The sequence below is a fragment of the Akebia trifoliata genome, chromosome 14, assembly GCF_017979445.1.
Source record: "Akebia trifoliata isolate Shusen 1 chromosome 14, ASM1797944v1, whole genome shotgun sequence".
NCBI lineage: Eukaryota > Viridiplantae > Streptophyta > Magnoliopsida > Ranunculales > Lardizabalaceae > Akebia > Akebia trifoliata.
The window spans coordinates 18,618,940-18,637,854 of record NC_141388.1 but is presented as its reverse complement, the minus strand read 5'-3'; the positions used below and the strand labels follow the sequence as shown (position 1 = coordinate 18,637,854).

The 18,915-nt window shown below is 33.1% G+C and overlaps 1 long non-coding RNA gene across 1 annotated transcript; it reads left to right on the top strand.

The window, feature by feature from the left end:
• Positions 1-10,539: 10,539 nt before the first annotated feature.
• On the top strand, positions 10,540-14,014 carry LOC147386497 (uncharacterized). Its single transcript, XR_015171688.1, has 4 exons — positions 10,540-10,614; positions 10,830-10,891; positions 12,066-12,119; positions 13,783-14,014. It is a non-coding gene; the product is annotated as an uncharacterized LOC147386497 (long non-coding RNA).
• Positions 14,015-18,915: the final 4,901 nt, after the last annotated feature.

The window sequence follows — 18,915 nt, the reverse complement described above, 5'->3', positions numbered from 1 at the left end:
CATTAAGAATCCACAACAACCAGGTGATAGATTGCCAAGTTAGATAGATGCAAAAATGAAATGTCTATAGAAAAATAAAAATTACACTACATGATTGCAATAAAGCAAAGTTTTAAAAGAAAGTAAAGAGTTTAGAGTGAGAAGTTACAATAGGGATTAGGGGAGTGCAACTTAACTAAAAAAATAGAAAATAAAAATACAACTCCACCTTGGTATTCTTTTTCTTCTAATGCTTTAAAGTAATTGAGAGAGTATTTGAAAAAAAAACTTAAGAATCTAAAAGGTTTCAAGAAGAGAATTTGACATAATATTGAAAAGGTAAATTGCTTCTCTCTTTACCTTTTAGGGATCTTTTATTTACAAGCATTTGGAAGACTATTCGGGATATTAAGGTTCAAGCTCCATAAGTTCAACTTAATTGTAATAAACCCTTAAAGAATGACATTTTTTACCCTCAATCAAAGAATCCTTTATGATTATTTTCACCCTTTTTGAGTCCAACAAATCATAATGATCAAAGGATAGAAGTGTAAATGCTTACAAGGTTCTAGAAAATTCTTTTGGAAGGAAAGTAAGACTTTTTCCTTGAAATGATATAAGTTGGAAGGAAATTAGTCAAAATGACATGTAAATATAATTCATGATAGATTTTAAGAGTCAATTAACCTCTCATATCTCTCAACAAACCAACATTAAAAGGGTAAGTACTCTTTCAGTGTTAAAAAATTCTCTTTAAGGGGAAAGCGTGTGGCACCCCACCAAATGCTAACACAAAGCCCCATGTCAAATTTTAAGGCACAAGGTGGTGCCTCGAAATTTCGGCATGGTCTCCTCTATTTATGTTAGCATTCCAAGGCGTTCAACCTGCACCTGATAAACGACATACAATCCTGCATATATACATACAAAATATCACTATAGCGGAAGCCTACATACATCTAATAACGTACGATAGATCAAAGTGCGAAAAGATAACAAAATACAGAATTATACAACTATTTCCTCACTCTAACAAAAGTCCTAACGCTCAATATAAATCTATAATATCTTGGAAAAATCGACACCATTAGGGGGTATAACCCCAATACTCACTAAGTGACAGACTCTGACTGTCTATTTTGTAAGTTCCAGATTTTGTCAATCCCGAGACACATGTTGAGTGTCGGATCGATTTGTCATTGAAGACATATAAAGACTCCGTTAAAACTGCTCAACTGTACACGCCTCGACAAAAAGCTCCCATGTGTGTGCACAAAGCCTAAGAGGTAATGAGACTACCTAATACCATTCTCCAACACTTACATGATTGATAGGTCGACCCGTAGTAACTAGAAAAACTCTTTCCTCGACCCGTTCGCTAATCGAACCTTTCGGGAATCAAATATGGACATAGAGGGGACATTAAAGATTTGACTACCCTAAAACCATTTTCTGTCCTTGATACTTTATAGGTGTCATTATATAGGAAAAATCTAGCACATCTTCGAACCGTTTCGACGTCGGACTTCCCGAAAGCTCGTTTTGATCAGAAATGATAAAAAGGGTATTTTGATCATTTTTTCCATTTTTATCATGGTCCATCCATTGGTGGAAGTTTGGGGATATTCTAAATAGTAATATCTATCAGCTCCCCGAACGGCATACAAAACGGACCTATTGTTTGAAAGTTATGGTCAAAACGCTCTGCGGGGGCATTTTGGTAATTTACTGATAGCCTCACTTGTAGCTGACGGTGCCACCGACAGTCCTGATGGTACCATCGACAGCAAGTGCTCAAACGGTCATATTTATGACCGTTGTGCCACGAATTTGCTTTCTTCTCATATATAACAACTCCAACTCATTCATTTGGGTTGGTTGAAGCTTGAGAGAAGTAAATCTTCCATTTCTACATACTTTTAACCCTCTCTCTAGCCATGGAAGGGCTCAAACTTCATTGAAAATCCTTTTAACCCTTTGCCCTTCCTTTGGATTAACCCTAGAGATGATTGCCTCTCCTCTCTTCACATTGTGAGAGTCTTTTTTACTTCAACATTCCTCAACTTCTTATTTGATTCATCTCCGCCCATCAAACATCACCTTGCACACACATTGGTATATTCATAGAGCAAGGAGTAAAAATGAGATGATGGTAAAAGTAATTACAAGTAGCCGACGAACTCGAAAGCTTGATTGGAAGATCCAATCGTCGAGAGTACTTGTAAGCTCAAGGACTCGAAAAACTCAAGATCTCCATTGACAAATCTTATAAAGTTAAGTGAGTCTTTGATTTTGTTTTTAATTTTAAAAACATGTATGTAGTTACTTGGTTCAGCCCTCAAAAATCAATCTCTTAATTAGAATCGAGGATTCTTCACAAGAGTAGAGGTTTGGGAGTTTTTGAAGAACAAAACTCACAATTTTGAAAGAATACGTTCTTTTGATCTTAAGGTTTTAGAATTTAGCCTATGTATAAAAAATTCTATGTAAAAGGTTTGAGGTGAACCGTAAATCCTTTTGATTGTGAACACCAAGTTCCTAGGTAGGAACTTTGGGAGTGGATGTAGGCACGTTACCGAACCACTATAAAATGCTTGTCTCGTATTTGTGAAAATGTTTATATTAATTTACACTTAGATGAATTTGTGCTATGAATGTATACTATGCAAAGTATGTCATGCCATGAATGTTTAGACTCTAAGAGAATTTCAATTGCATTACAAACTAGAGACTTGCCATGAGAATGGATGTAAGCACATTACCGATCCATTAGATGACGTATGTTTTGTGCTTGTGTTTATAATTCCACAATTTAAACTTGAATGTTTTGAATGTCATACGATGCCATAAAATGTCGAATAGGTAAATCGTATATGAATGTGTCATTGAATGACATGATTAAATGAATGATTAAATTTCAAGTGTATTTTCATTAAATGCATCTTAGACACATAAGTGTCAAATCAAGCCTAAGTGAATGACTTAGAACACATAGTTAAATTATCAATCTAAGTTAAAATTGGATAAATCGAAAGAAATTTTAATTATCCTATTCACCCCCCCTCTAGGATTAGATATGGTACGAAGCACGTATTTTCATATTGACCCACCAGATGATTCCCACTCGTTTTCTATACCTGCCTCGTCAAGCTTCAGATCTGAAATTAAAAAAATTGGAGAAGGAAATGGTGAGTAACAATAGTTACCTAGTAAGGAAGTAATCAATTTCTGCCAATAACCTCTCTTAACATGAACGAATAAACATACTGAATCATTTTATACTATAGAAAGTTTTACAGAAGAAACTACGATTAACTAGTACATATAGCCAGGGATGAGCATCTAAACATTTTAAAACTTATATTACATCTATCCACAATATTTACTATAACATTTTCTTTTTATACAAATCTAATTAACCAAATGGAAACATTAAACATGCATTTCATTTTATATATAAAAATAAGGCAACATATCCATAATACACAATGGTGGAGTAGTGGAATTAAAAAGTTGGGATTCACGACTAGATTACTCCCAATCAGGACATGATATTTCATAATAAAATATTAGTTTCTGATTTTATGGTTGGTCGTTGTTTACCACACTTGTGAGACCATTTATCCAGCTCAGATTGACTGTTTGACGTGATCGTAAGCAATAGGTCTATTTACGATGTGTCAGAACATTCAACTACTATAGATTATTAGTGATCACTAACTAATCATCTTCGTCAATACCTATCAAGCGTACATATGATTCCCAAATATACAAACCATTCGTATACGACTACCTTTACATTACAAGTTCACTGGTAAAGATAAAGAGGAATAACCCAGATTTCAATTGTGATTCCACTCTCATACTCGTCTCATATCACGTATGAGCTTGGTGATCCTTATCGTACATCCCAAGATAGTACATTACTCCGATGATATGACTCATTATCCCTTCAGGTATTTACAGACTCTTTAACAGCTCATAAAATAGCTATATATATATATATATATATATATATATATTATTTTCATTTGAAAACAAAAGAGAAATTAATAATACAATATTGAGAATGGATATCCAGTTTCCTACCATGTAAATGTGGCTACCCGGTCTAAAATAAATAACTGAACAGAAAAGTAAACAGCGCCTCGCTCTAATAGAAAGTAAATAAAATACAATCAGTAACATTATCCCTGGATATCCGTTCACTAACCTACACACAATAGAACAATGTAAAATGCATACATTACCCCTCAGGTGTGACTCTGACATTTTACCATTTCATACCCTTTTTCCCTTTTTTCGATTTTTCAGTTTTCAATCTCTCAAACAAAATATCTACTTTCTGATATTCATCAACTCATTATGAGTTCATTGAATATTAAATCATTTTCAAACATTAAAATTTATTTTTTTCAATTAACTTGAAAATTACAAAACTTTTATCAACATGGGGTCGAGCAATGCACAGAACCCAACTGGCCAACATAAAATCCGGTGAAATATCCTACCCACGTTTAATTTGTTATAAAATACAATTAAACATATCAAATATGCAAATTTTGACGTGAATTTGAAATAACCAATTAAATTCTAAATTTTTGGAAACACACCACAAATTTTTAATAAAATCATAAATGTAATTTTCATAATCTACGATTACTAATAGAAATTGAGAGTCCCTTCCAATCTCTATGCGAAAGAATTGAAACATGTGCGTGAAAATCAAGGCAATTGACACAAAAATCGAGGTGATTCAAATTTCGAGTCGACTGATTTTTGAATCTAACCCGGTGGTTTTGAAGATCTTGATGCCGTCGTCTTTCTCCATTTTGCGATGGAGGACGGTTTGATCCCAAAATAGTTGAAATCCGAGGTCGAAGTTGCGAAATCCCCGTATATACATACGGGTGATTTTTGACAATATGGGATGAAAAAGAATGTGAAATGAAAAGATCTTGGATTGGTTTCGCTGATGTCGTGGTTACGGACATTTTTCCTTTTGCGTCAGAAGTTGACGACAACCCTATTGCGATTGATCTGAGTTTGAAAATCGAAGAAAAAAATAAATTTTTTTTTCTAAAAAAATGCCTTGGCTGATTTTTAACGTGTTCGGAAGATGAATAGTGGAAAAAAAATTATTTATATAAATTTTGGGATGAAATCGGTATTTTACTTATTGTTTCGATCGACGATAACTTGACCGTCCGGACTCCAAAAGTGACGAATGAATACTCTATTTCGCCTAATTTTTTGTTTCGAATCTAATGGTGTGGTCAATTTCTAAAACTTCTATCTTTAAAAAAAATCTACATTTTTGGCCCGATGTAACTCTAAAATTGACGTCATTTTTGTTTTTGATTAGATTTTGACTTTCTAGTCTCCAAAAATGAAAAATTAGTACTCCATATTCAATAATTTTTAGTTAGTAATCTAATGGTATGATCAAATTTTAAAAATTATTGTTCTAGAAAAAAGTTATTATTTTAGCCTGGTCCGACCCGGTAATCGAGGATTTTGCAACTTTTATGTTTGGACTCGCATTTGAGCGTGTTTACAGGCTAAAATATATTTTTCAATTATTTTGAATCTAATGGTGAGGTTAAATTTCATTAAAAATGATCAGAAACATCCTAAAGTTTTACCCATAAGTCCCACTTTTAGAATTTTCTCAAAATTTCATTATTTATTTTTCTCGAGATACGAATCGAAAACTCGAGATTTTACAAAGCGTGTCAAAACCTTTCGAAAGTGATAAATTCCAATTAAAATAAAAGCAATGACATGCAATTTATCTAAAGATGGAGAGTTTTTGCAGTCAATTTCTTTGGATAGAATCCCAACAATCTTAGGGATAAAAGGTTAATTGCTCTTAGGTTCTAGAAAGTTCTCTTTGATGGGCAAAATAATCTAGGTACCTTGAACTTAGTCAATTTGTAAAGAATCCTTTAAGAATGGCCTTGAATTATACACAAGAAGGTGGCTTTAATAGTCCATTACCTTAAGTCTCAATAAATCAAAGATAGGAAGATAATTGTCATTTGGGAGGAACCAAATATCAAAGGTAGAAAAATTACCCAAATACATGAAAACGAAACCTAAAATGTGAAGCAAGAACTAGTGTAAGGGATAAAAAGGAGAAATTATCTTATGCTCTATGGGAAAATCTAGGACTAAGAAGGGTTTAGAAGTAAATTTCCTTTAAAAAAATCTGGAACACTCAAGTGGACAAGCTTCAATAATAACAAGCTAATTAATGGGACCTTGCCTGAGACACTACAGGAAAAAGGGGAAATAGCTGCGACTTTTAAGCGACAGTCAGATTTTGACCGTCGCTATAAAGTAATTTAAGACACACCTCACTGAATCACTCTCTCCGTCTCTCTTCTCAAACTCCAAAAACCAGTCAGATTTCACTCTCTCACTGAATCACTCTTTCTCTCGTCTCAAAGAGAATTAGCTGCGACTTTTATGTAAGATCTCTGTCTCTCGTCTCAAATTCTCAAACTCACTCTGATCTCTCTCTCTCACGGAATCACTCTCTCTGTCTCTCGCTAAATCGTCTCTCTCTCTCTCATTTCAAAATCGATTTACAAATGACCTCTTTCTCTCAAACACGTGAGGGTTCAATTTCAATAGATCCGATCCGATCTCGGCCTCCCGAAATTTGAGAAATAGACTTCCTTCGACAGAAAAGGTATGTTTTCCTGCAATTTTGTTGATTTTTCTCTCCAATCGATGACCTAAATCCTAGATTTTTATGTTATGCTGTAATTTGTTTGTCATGTTTTGAGATATATTACTTCCAATGCCTCAACCATGTGGAAAATTTTGATCTTCAAGGCTTGTGATTTTATTTTTTTTTCCTATTTCCACAGATTGCAAGATTGAATGAAGGATTGTTGTTGTTCAATGTCATTCTTATTGTTCCAATGTTTCAGATTGTTTGTTCATCCCATTTGTTTGATCTGAATTTGATTGTTGTTCTGTTCTTCTTGTTGATTGAAAATGGTGTATTGTTTCTTGTTTGTTTGGGTTTGTTTGTGTGTTACTTGATGTATTATTTCTATAGTTTCATGAACTATCATATTTTTGAAACATATTTAAGGTTGATGTGTCAATCACATATGCACATCAATCACAACCATAACGAAGCAAATTCAACATTCACCTCGTTAAGAAAAATTAGTGAAATGCCAGTGGCTTCGTTGACTCTGATATCGTCATTGAATATTAATTTGATGTTTACCAAAAAAAAAACTCCAATGAATAAGTTAGAAAATAATAATTTATTTCTTATTTATAGAATTCACCTTAGCTTAATCTTGATTTGGTAGTTGTAGAGCTACTGGTTGGGCATTAGAAAGGAAATAGAAGCTGGAAGATGTTGCTGCTGGTATGGAGGAGTTATACATGAATGATCAAAATGCAGTAAAACGCAACTCCTTAGACACATTTTACAGTCTTCTTTTCTCTCATGCATAGGTTTCTTAAATATTGAGTTTTTATTTTTATTTTTGCTTAATTGCACAAGGATATGCATACTTCACTTCCCTAGAAATGTTTTTCTTGTGGAATTAAAACGTGTACTTCTTGATAATTGATTCTGATTTTTGATAATAATCCAAATATTCTTAAACAACTCTAGTTCATGCAAGTTCGACTAGATTCAGATGAGTCATATTATTTGTACTTAAAATCATTGTATTCATGGTGGTTATAAGAACTTAAATCCAACCTACAACTATTTGTTAGCCAAATTCATAAAAGATGGTTGGACATAAATCTGAATACTTCTGTCCTAGTTTCTTATGGACAACATCATTCTTTTTTTCTTTATCCTGAAATTATACCGTTACAATGTGATGTGTACTCTACATAGAAGAGTGGTAATACTTGTGCATGTTTCTACAATTAATCACTACGTGAAAATTCCGAATTTTAATCAAAAATTTTTGTTGGGCCTGGCCCGACGAATTTTAAAACTCAAAAACCACGGCCTGTGGACCACGTTTCCAGTCTCACTTTCACGGTCTTTCTGTTGATCTCATCTATTTTTCTCTCGATCTCATTTATCTTTCACTATCTCTCACTGTACTCTCAAACCACCTCGCTCTTTCTCTCTCTCTCTCTCTCCATCTCTCTCTCACAGTCTCTCTCGATCGATTGATCGATCGTCCTCTCCATCTCTCTCTCACAATCAAATTTGTCTCTCCTCCATTGACAAACCCCTCCAAATCTCATCTCTGTTTGATCTCAAGATTAGGTTTAGGTTTTCATGTTTTTTTAAGTTCGTTAATGGAGGTATCAATCTGTTTCTGGTTTTTCTTGCAATGGTTGTCCATCTGAGGGCAATTGGAGATGTTCCGATACTTAAGCAAGCCAAGTTCAAGGTATTTATTCTTCCTTTCCAAATTCATATATATCTGTATATCATCATGATTCATGATTGAGGTTTACTTTTGCTTCCAATTTTCTTAAACTGTTTGAGAATTAGGGATGCTTGAACTTAATTTTTGGAATCCTAGAATCATTTATTTCTCTATTTGATAGTTGCAAGTAGTAACAATCGAAAACCCTGGATTGATTGCAACAAAGTTTCATTATTCCCTTTAATTCTGAAGAAACTTTTAGAACGCTAACCTTGATTAGATTAAAAAAAAAAACGGTTAATTAATCCGATTGTTCGTTTTGGATCAACTTGGGTTTAAGACCATGTTTCCTCATGCTTTTATAAGAGACACAATATAAATGTAATGACCAAGACAAATCTGTTGATAGATTAGTTGTATGTAAATTAGCATCTTTGTAGAGTTAAAAACATCTGTTAATCAAATTATTTTTTTCAAACAAATTAAGTGAGTTAACGTTCTAGTTTATAAAAATCCTTTGGTTTTCTTAGCTCTCTAGGTTCGCAGTGGTAGCTTGTTTTATGATGTTTTCTCTTTTTAATCCCTTTTATTTTACAAATTTTTTTAATCCCAACATTTTAGTGTGGAACAATAGCTTTTTTTTATGTATGGCTTACATCCTTTCCCTATTTGGGTTATAATGATCAAATGTTGTTGGATTGTGTATTTCTATGAACATATTGATTTATAACTAATTCATATACTTGGGTAATGTTGGATGGAATTGAAGTCAGCTGCTTATGGAGAATTGATATCCATTGGAGGGCTTGGTCTGAGTGTCAATGGAAAGCTCAATTCAACCATTACAGAAATTTTTGAAACCAAGCTTTCCTTGGATAGCTCTCGATTATGCTTCAAGTTCTACGATGTTTAGGTGAGTTCAGTCAGAATCATAAGTCTTTTCTTGTTCGATGTCATGGATATTATTGGGATTAATGTTAATATATTGTCCTTGTATGACATTTTTATGTTCTTCTATAGTATATATTTACTAACTTTAGGAGTTTCCATGACAACTTTTACCATTTAAACTGTTGAATGACTTGGATGTTTTAAGAAAGACTTATTTGTTATCATTGTCCTAAATTGAAGTAACTCTTGTTTTGCCTTTCTAATATAAGTAGGAATAACTTGTGTGCTTCCGTTGGTTATATCTCTAGTTGGATTCTTCATTGCTAACATTTGTAACTAGTAAGTGATATAAGGTTCAAAATGCTGGCAGTCCTGAAATTGAGAAAGAAACCAATTCATCCCTTGGTGGTTCATTCACCTTAAAGTGGAAGGGTATGTCTAAATAACACCTCGGACATCACAACATTACCCCAAGAATGGTATCCATTTTGATCTCATATTTTTTTATTAGTAGAAAATTTTCTGTGAAAACTCAACTGCAATATGATTTTAGCATTGCCCAATTTGTTTAAAATAGTATCTATTTTAGTTTGTCTTTTAGAAGTGGGCTTCTTTATTATAAGAAATCAATAACAAGAGATGATTTAGTAGTTTCTATGATGATATGGTTCAAGAATCAGGATAAATATGAATATTCTTATTACTTAGCCAATGGGGTAAGGCATACTATATCCTTGCCAAATCGGTAAATTGAGTTCAAGGAATGGGATGAGATATTGGTTGCTCAATGTGTTGTGAAGGCTGTTGTCCAACAAACATGCCACAATACTTATAGTCTTTTTTTTACTTGATCCTGAGATCTCCTTCACATGAGGGTTTTTCCTAACCCCTTGAGTTACGAGGGGATTTTTAACCTAGCTATCTTTGTTCAACCATGTTGTTTGGAGTCAAAGTTGGATGGCTATTCGTTCAAAAGTAGTTAAAGCTTCGCTTGATCTTTTATCAATACTGCAGGGTGCTTCCTATTTTTTTCTGCAACAAATTTGTAGTTTATAAATCTTTCATTGATCATGCAGGTACCTTGTATTTTAGGTGTCAATTTTTATGATAAAGATCTTTTAGAATTTTTGGAGCAGGTAATTATTGAAATACTTTTTTCTTTTCTTTTAATGAAATCTTTTCTTTTCCACATTTGTTTACTGTGTTTTTCTTCTAGGTTTCTTAATTAATCATTCTCTTTCCTTTTCAAGTTAAATATACTTGATGGTATCCTCACTCCTATTTATGTTTTGATCTCCAGCTTGCCAAGATAGATGGATCATCAACAATGCCACCATTTATTCTTCGAGCCTTAATTTCAGAGCATGTAGAGGTAGACATGTTTAAATCCTCCAATTTTTATATGAGTTTTATGTGATATTGATATGTGGTTTACTCAATCTTTATTAAATTGAGTTGTTCAAGGAATAGGATGACATATCATTTTCTTTGTGTTGTGAACGGTTGTTGTCCAACAAACATGCCACAAGTAGTTACAGCTTTTTTTGAGTACTAGATGTGAAGGGCTCATATGGTCTTTCCTTACAGGGAAAACAAAAATTTCACTGGAACAACTTGATATGCAAGTGTCAACACTTACCTCGGAGTTGGTGAGTGAACTTGTATGTTATTTATCAAATACTTATTTAGAAACCTGAATGGGTCTTCACTCTTGGTGATAAGTTCATGCATTCTTCATCATATTTCCTCTAATTGTAGTGTATATAGCGTTCTAAATTTCCCCCCACTTGACATAGGTTACTTCCCATATGTTTCTTTATTGGGGGTATGTTAATCTTCTTTTATTATTCCACTTTTATATTATAGATATCTATCTTGTTCAAGATTTTTGTTTCTTCATGTTTTAGCAACAAGTGAGAATTTCATTATAAAATGTTCACCAATTTTTAATATTTATCCTATCATCTCATTTTTTTTTCTTCAAAATGGGATGAACATGAATATTGCAAGCATTTCTTGACAAACCATGCCCTTGATGCCATTCTTTTGTTTGGCTTCAGTTTTTAATTTTAGTTTTATTAAGTAATGATATGTAGACTCCCATCCATAAATAAAATTCTTGAAAAGTAGACACCAAAATTCCTTGTGAATAGACTGATAAATATAATGCATTACTACAATTCAACTCAGCAAATTCTTATTTACTCAAGGATGTATTTCTTTTAGTTTTTGTTTTTAATTTTACTAAGTTGTTTCTCTGATTTTGTGGGTGCATTACATGGAAAAGAAAAATCACTTGTTCTAAATTATCTATTTTAAGATTTTTTTTTTCTTTTGCTGTTATTATTTTTGTTAAAATTGTCTAATGGGTAATGGAGTTCCAATTGGGAGAAGGAATTTGCTACAAGCAATTGGAAGGGTTAAGCATCCAAACATTGTGAGATTGGGGGCTTTGTCATCTACTATGGTTAAAAGATTGTTTGGTCGTTCTCATTTTATCTCTGGTTGGCAATTGATATAAATATCCTTTGTTATTTTTTATGTTTTTATTTTATTTCTTTGGTTTCGGATTTTATGTTGTTATTTTTTATGTTTTTATTTTATTTGATTAAGGAAATCGTAAGTGAAAGAAGGAAAGATGTGGGGGTTTATAAGACATAATATCGGTAGCAGAGGAGTACCATATGTTTCTTTGAGTTATTGATTTTGATGATTTGGTTCTTTCTTGGTATAAATTTGATAAAAATAATTCGATTTGATTTGGTAGTTTTAGTTTATAAAGTGATTTGGTATTAATATCAGATTCTTGGGGAGTCTTTGCAGGACTCCGACCTGTGGTATTTACTTCAGGAAATTACTCAGACATCTGTTCGAGAGGTATCTCTAAGATTGCTCTTATGTATCTTTTCTTTCGCTTCAAATTTGTTGTTTACTTGATAGTAGAATATCTCGAAGGGCAAAATCACATTCAGGTCAGGTTATTCAGAAAGTTGCTTATCTTTGGACCTTTATGTTATATTCAGAAATCACAAGGGATCACTAATGTTACATTTTCTCTAATTATTAAGCAACACCATTGTTATTGTTTGATAAGTAAAATTGCAATGAAAATGGAGATCAAGAAGACCAACAAAGGAAACAAAACAAAACCTACAACAAAACCAAGCCACTAAACCACACAAATATCAGACCCACTAAAAATAATTTTGTTTTTCCATTCCATTATGTCCAAAGCTAAGTCTTTTGTTATTGAAAGACTTGAAGAGGTTGCCTAGCAAAAAAAGGGAGAGAGACTTGAAGAGGTCAATAATTCTTAAACCTATATTCTGGAAGGCTAACGAGAGGCATGCAACCTATGTCAATTGTGGGGAAAAATGTAGAGACCCTTTGGGGATGATTTATTTGGACCTTCTTGTTACAACGTGTTGAGCTTCTCATACAGTTTTCCTTGTGGAGCATCTACTATAGTTCAAATATTAGTGTTGGGAAAGAAACAAATCTCTATCTCCTATTAATTTAAGTAATCTTGATGTTCTGTTTTGGGCCCTCACAGACAAAACCTGTTAAGGTACGTACTGCCCATCTCTTGTGTTATTCAATTACCAAGATAGTGATGCTTTTGATTTACTTCAATCATATTGCCAAGTTTGCAAGTCTAAATACAACATACTTAGGTTCACATTCACTTTTTAAGTATGAAGATGAACCATTTTTCATTTCTTATTGAATGTTTTATTTTACTATTACTTGTTATTTAATTTTGACCCATCTGTTAAGAATTTTGGTTCGTCATTATGTACTGATTGGTTACTTGTTATTGAATTCTTTTTACTATTGATTGGGTTCACATGCACATATTAGGCATTTCATATGGGTAGTGACTACACGTCCCATGATTGAATACCCAGATTGAACTAGACGTTACTAGTGAAAACACTGTCAAAAAATATTAGGATGACAAGTGCCCTATCAAATGAAATCATCATGTTTTATAGAGCATCGGTAATTCACTTCCATATCCCATAACGTGTATTTGCAGCCATGTTTTGGTTTCGAATGACATGAGCTTTAACAGTTCAGATTATTTGTTATATCACTATCTTCAAGAATATGCTGCAGTTAGTGGTCTAGAATTTTTTTAATCTTTAAATAATGTGTATTTTTTCCATTTATTTTATTATTTTTCTGCTTTGATTAAAGTGACCACATGAAGCGCTACTCATTAAAACTGTCCCATTTAACTTATAGTCTTAGTTGCATATTGCATTTCCTAACTGATTTTGATTACCTGCTTATTAGGCACTCTTGGCCAGTCCTTGTTTGGTTCTTGTCCTTCTTTCATTTGACATTAGCTTGGCATATTATCCTTGAATTCAGATTTGTTTTTCTTATATGATTTAAGAACAGGGAAGATTGGATGATCTGAAAACTCTTGCATTGTTCTAGATCCTTTTTTTTTCTTCAGATTATTAGTATGATTCTTCTTTTATTCCATGTGTCACAAATTGTTTAGGTGGATTCCTAATATGCTCTTTCTCAGGTTTCACGCATTCAGCATTTGCTTTCGGATATGAGGCAGGGATCACTAAATGTCCAATTGATGGTAACTTAGTCCCCCTTGGTGCTCTTATTACATTTGTACAAAAGGGACTTCAATATCTTGAGATGGAAGCGAACTTGAGTAATGTGAGTGTGCTTAATTCATTGATAAATGATATTTTACATTCTTCTTACGTTTCTTAGAGCATTTTATACTGTATCCTCTGGAGTTTTATGCTGATGGGTGCTTGTTTTAAGCTTTCTAGGGTGATGTAGATGTGGATGACGGCTTCTCCTTTCTTCAACCTTTATATGTGTGTGTGTGTATCTTTGCACACGTGTGTGTGTGTGCGCACTTGGAGTGTATGTGTGTGTGTGTGTGTGTGCGTCCTTGCCTATGCGTGAGTTGGATTCCAGTGACCATTTTATTATGTGTGTGTGAGTTGGATGCTATGAGAATTTGTATCAGTCTGTGTAATAGTAGCACAATGAGATCTAATAGAGAGGGGGCATTTAGGTCTTTTCATATTGATAGTTGGCGTAGGTCATCAATTTCAAAATATAGGTCTATCTCCAATATTCAGCAATAAATGAGGGGGCTGGTGTAAAATTTTTATTTTATTTTCAAAAGCTTTAATAGCGACAGCCAAAACCGTAGCTGAAGATTAAATATATTTTTTTAAAAAAGACTACACTATAGCGACGGCCAAAACCGTAGCTGAAGATTAAATATATTTTTTTTAAAAAGACTACACTATAGCGACGGCCAATAGCGGCTGTCGCTGTAAGTCTTGTACCTAACTTTGTTGGCCGTCGATATAACATTTAGCGATGGGATTATTAGCGACGACTATCGACGGCCTCCTTGGCTGTCGCTAGATGTTATTGCGACGGTATTGTGTACCTATAGCGACGGTCGAGACCGTCGCTATATCCCTATTTTACTGTAGTGAGATAAGGTTCGTTGGATTACCCAAAGCGTAGTGCAAATTTTGCTTAGGTATTGGGTGACCCATAGCCTAGAGAAAAGATGGCTTGGGTCGTGGGTAAACCCATGGCCTAGCTTAATCTTGGGTCTAAAAGGGCTTGAAGAGTTGGGCTGCACTTGATCAAATTAAAGTTTTTGAATTCGATCTCACTTTGTTGGATTTTTGAGAGCCCTCGGGCTTAAGTCCAAGCAATTGGGGTGTCTAGAACTACCATTACACAATTTTCTAATTGATTGAAGCCTTCCATCTTTTGAAGACTATTTGATTACACTGATCCTGATATCATGGCATTCTTATTAAGAATATTAGGTAAGATGTATTATAATAAGATGTACTATCACTATAAGAAAAATAGCGTATAGCAATGACCTTTAACAATAGCTAGGTATTTCATATCACTACATGGTCCTATAGTTATTACTTTCCAATAACCACCGTAAAATGATATTGAATAATGTGAGTTAAAAATTAAATGGAATTTTTTTTTTCTATTAGCGACCAAGTATAGCAATGATCACATTCTGACCATTGCTGAAAATGTCAATACTAACTATCAAATAACATGTTCATCGCTAAAACAAAACATAATGACGACCTATATTTAGGCTTGTTGCTAAAAGGAATAACACAAAAATTTGAGGCAATTATTAACCCCTATAGCGATGGTTGTCATCTGCTCGTCCATATAGAGAACTTTAATAATCGCTACTAGAAAAAAAAAACTTTAGACATCATTTTGTTTAAAATAAACATCAAATTTTAAGTCTAATTTGTAATTTTCCCAAGTGGAGAGATCGCGTAAAAAAATATGGAACTTTAGACATCAATTTATATTTGATCGTTAATATCATTTTTGAAAAAATTGGTGTATAAAAAAACGTCATTCACAGGTACTTTTTCATTCGAAGAATCGACATCACTTTTTTCTTATAGGCATCATTTAAAAAGTGAATTCTAAAGTTTTTTTCTTTCTAGTAGTGAATTTCAAAAACCCCCCATTCTTTCTTATTTTGTTTTGTGTTGTTGTTTTCGTCTATTAACATCGTTTCACCTCCTTTGCATTATATTACTTTCTTCCCTCAGAATTTTAGCGTTTTTAGATTGAAGAAAAATAAATTCTTAGCAGTAAGGTTCTTAAATTCAATTTCTCTAGTATTTTTTTTCTTTACCAAAATAGTTGGATACTGAGATAGAACATTGTCCTACCATGGACTCTTAAAGGGTGTCAAGCTCCAATTTTATATAAAAATCAATTCAATTCTATTTCTTTTCAACGATTACATTATATAGAGCTAAAAAGAAACTATTAGTAACAAATAACTAATCTAGATCATGCTCAAAATAATGTTCTAATTATTAGGCTAGGAAACTTAATCAAAATAGAACATATTGTTCTAACTAAACTAGGAATCTCAATAGAAATAGGAGACTACTACAAAGTCATATCAGCAAGGGTGTTAACATACCGCCCCACATGAAACACAATTTGTCCTCAAGCCAAAAAATTTGGAAAATGAATGCAAAATGAGATGTAATCCTCACCAAGGTGCATCCTTTTCTGCAAAGCCGTCCCATTTTACCAAAACTCGGATAACTATTTGATTGCAACGTTTGATTAGGGTACGATCAAGTGTCTTTATGGGTTGTTAAGAAGTGTGAGTTAAATTAGTCATTGGTGATAACATAGTTATTAGTTTCATATGAGACCCTAATTTCGTTTTAATACTGGATACATGAAAGACTAGATGTATTTTACTGATTGAGGTAAGCTCCAAATGATATGCTACTTGGAGGATATGAACCAAGATACGATAAGGTCCATAAAAATGAGGGGAGAGCTTTTAGGAGGAACGTAGGGCTAGTAATGATTGTCAATAAGGTTGGAGGTGAACGTAAACCCAATAACCAATTTGAAATTCTCGTTCAGTAAAATGAAAATAAGCCAGTTGCTTCATCCTTGTTTGAACAAACTGAAGGTTCTCCTGTAATAAACTTAGTATTGCATCACGATCACGCAAAGTAGTTGTTGTATGGTTCTTTGGTCCCACACAATCTAGTATCTGAAATAGACACAAATCTAGCCAAAAAAAGGAAAACAAGTAAGAGAATATTGAAAAGACAACCTGATCACCTAGAAGAATAAGATAATAAACACCAATGCCAACAAGCAACACTTGGTAGATAGCCAATGGGTATTCGTTATCATCACAACAGTAATTTTGGGGGTTTTGGTATAATGTTTTTGTAATATCTATAATAGAAGCTCCACATGATTCTATAAATAGGGAGGCTATGAGAGGTTTGAGGGACGTTTTTCCCTTATTAGAATTTCTTGCTCCTTTTCTAGGGTTTTCCTCCTCTACAAAGAAGGAGTTAGAGTTTATTTTGCATCAAAACATCAATATTATTAGATATTTTTGACTTGATTATTAGGTCATATTTATGTAAGTTCTTTTAATTTATTTCATATTGTATCCCTTAGTTGCTATGTAAAATAATGGATTTCAAGCCATGAGACCTTTGCTCTACTTCTCTTCCCTTCTTTTTCATGCAAAACTCCATGGGAGTAAGACCACCCTACCACTTGAAATGATGGATTTTGATCCATCACCCTTATGGTAAGAACAAGGGAAGAACTCAAGGAAATTCTCATTCTTTTATTCTTGTTCTTTTATTTCCTTTCCTGTTCTCTTAAGAAGTTCACTAAGTATAGTGGCATAAGAGTTATTTTTTGACTGGTTGGTTAAAAGTGCAATATGCCACAATTGAGAGTTGTGAAACACACACCTCCTCCATGTCCCACCTTCACCACTATTTTGTATTTTAAAAACAATTGTGAAGGATAGAATGAAAGAGAGATCAAGTGAGGGAAAACAAAATGGTGTTTTCATTGACTCCTTTGGTGGTGGTTTTCCTCTCATGGTGTTATTGTTTTTGTTTTATTTATTTATTTTTCAATTGATTTCCACTATTTTACAAATTGTTTGCTTGTTTTATTAGTTTTAGTTTCTTTAGTTCTTTAATAGATAATCACTATATTTCTATTATTTTCTTACTTTTTCTATTGGTGGCTCTAACCACAAAAGAACAGCTAGGGACCCAGAAGATAGTTGTTTGTAACAGAATTCTGTTACAAATGAATATTCATTACTTTATGCCACCAACAATTTTCATGGGCTCCTCTATTTTTTTATTATCTTTTTTTTCTTGTTCTGTTTCTTTCCTGTTTTTCTCATTATTTTCTATTTTGATGATGAGTACTACTCCACATTTTTCTTTGAAAAAATAATATCACTTTTATAATATTTTTCCTTTGTTATGTCTTATTTTTTTCTTGTGGACCCTTGGTTAGATTTTCATTATGTGATATTACCTTTTCCTTATCATGAGGCATTATGCTACCCAATTTTTCTCTTATATATTATGTATACTTTAACATACTCACTTCACTGAAAGTTGATAAGGTTGTACTCGAGCTTTTTCATAACTTCTAGGTTGGTCTTTTCTGGTGCTTATTATTTTTTTGTCATTTTCTTCTGCTTTTTTATTTTCTAATTTATCTATCATCTATTGTACACTTTTACACACTCAGTTTTGTCACTAGAAGTTGATAAGGTTATACTCGAACATTTTCATAGCATGTTGGTTTGTCCTTTTTGGTGTAGATTTTCTTCTTTCTTCTTGCCATACTTTGTTTTCCCTATATTTGTTTGTTATGCTTCCACTTGCTTTCCATTTCTGAATTTTCTTCTTTGTTTTGTGCTCTCATGCCTATCTACTCTATGCTTTTGGTTTTGGTGTCTGAAATAGACAAATACTTTTTCCTTTTTGATTTTAACTGTATTTTTTTCAAAACACATTTTTATGGAAAATTCACTTTCAAAAGTAAACGACTTTCTAAGATAATTCAATTAACACAAAGTTGTTGCAAAGATTTATGATTGTTTGCACAAATTAACTAGTGTGTCGATAGAGGAAGAAGCACGCTGGGCACTACCCGTCCCTCAACCAACTTTTGATTTAAAAACCTTTAGGGACATTTGTTATGGATGTATTAGAAAGGAACAAATTGCTCACGAATCATAATTAAGAGAAAGTGTCTCTACATCTAAGGCCCCAATGGAGGAGTCTACGCAGTGAAATTT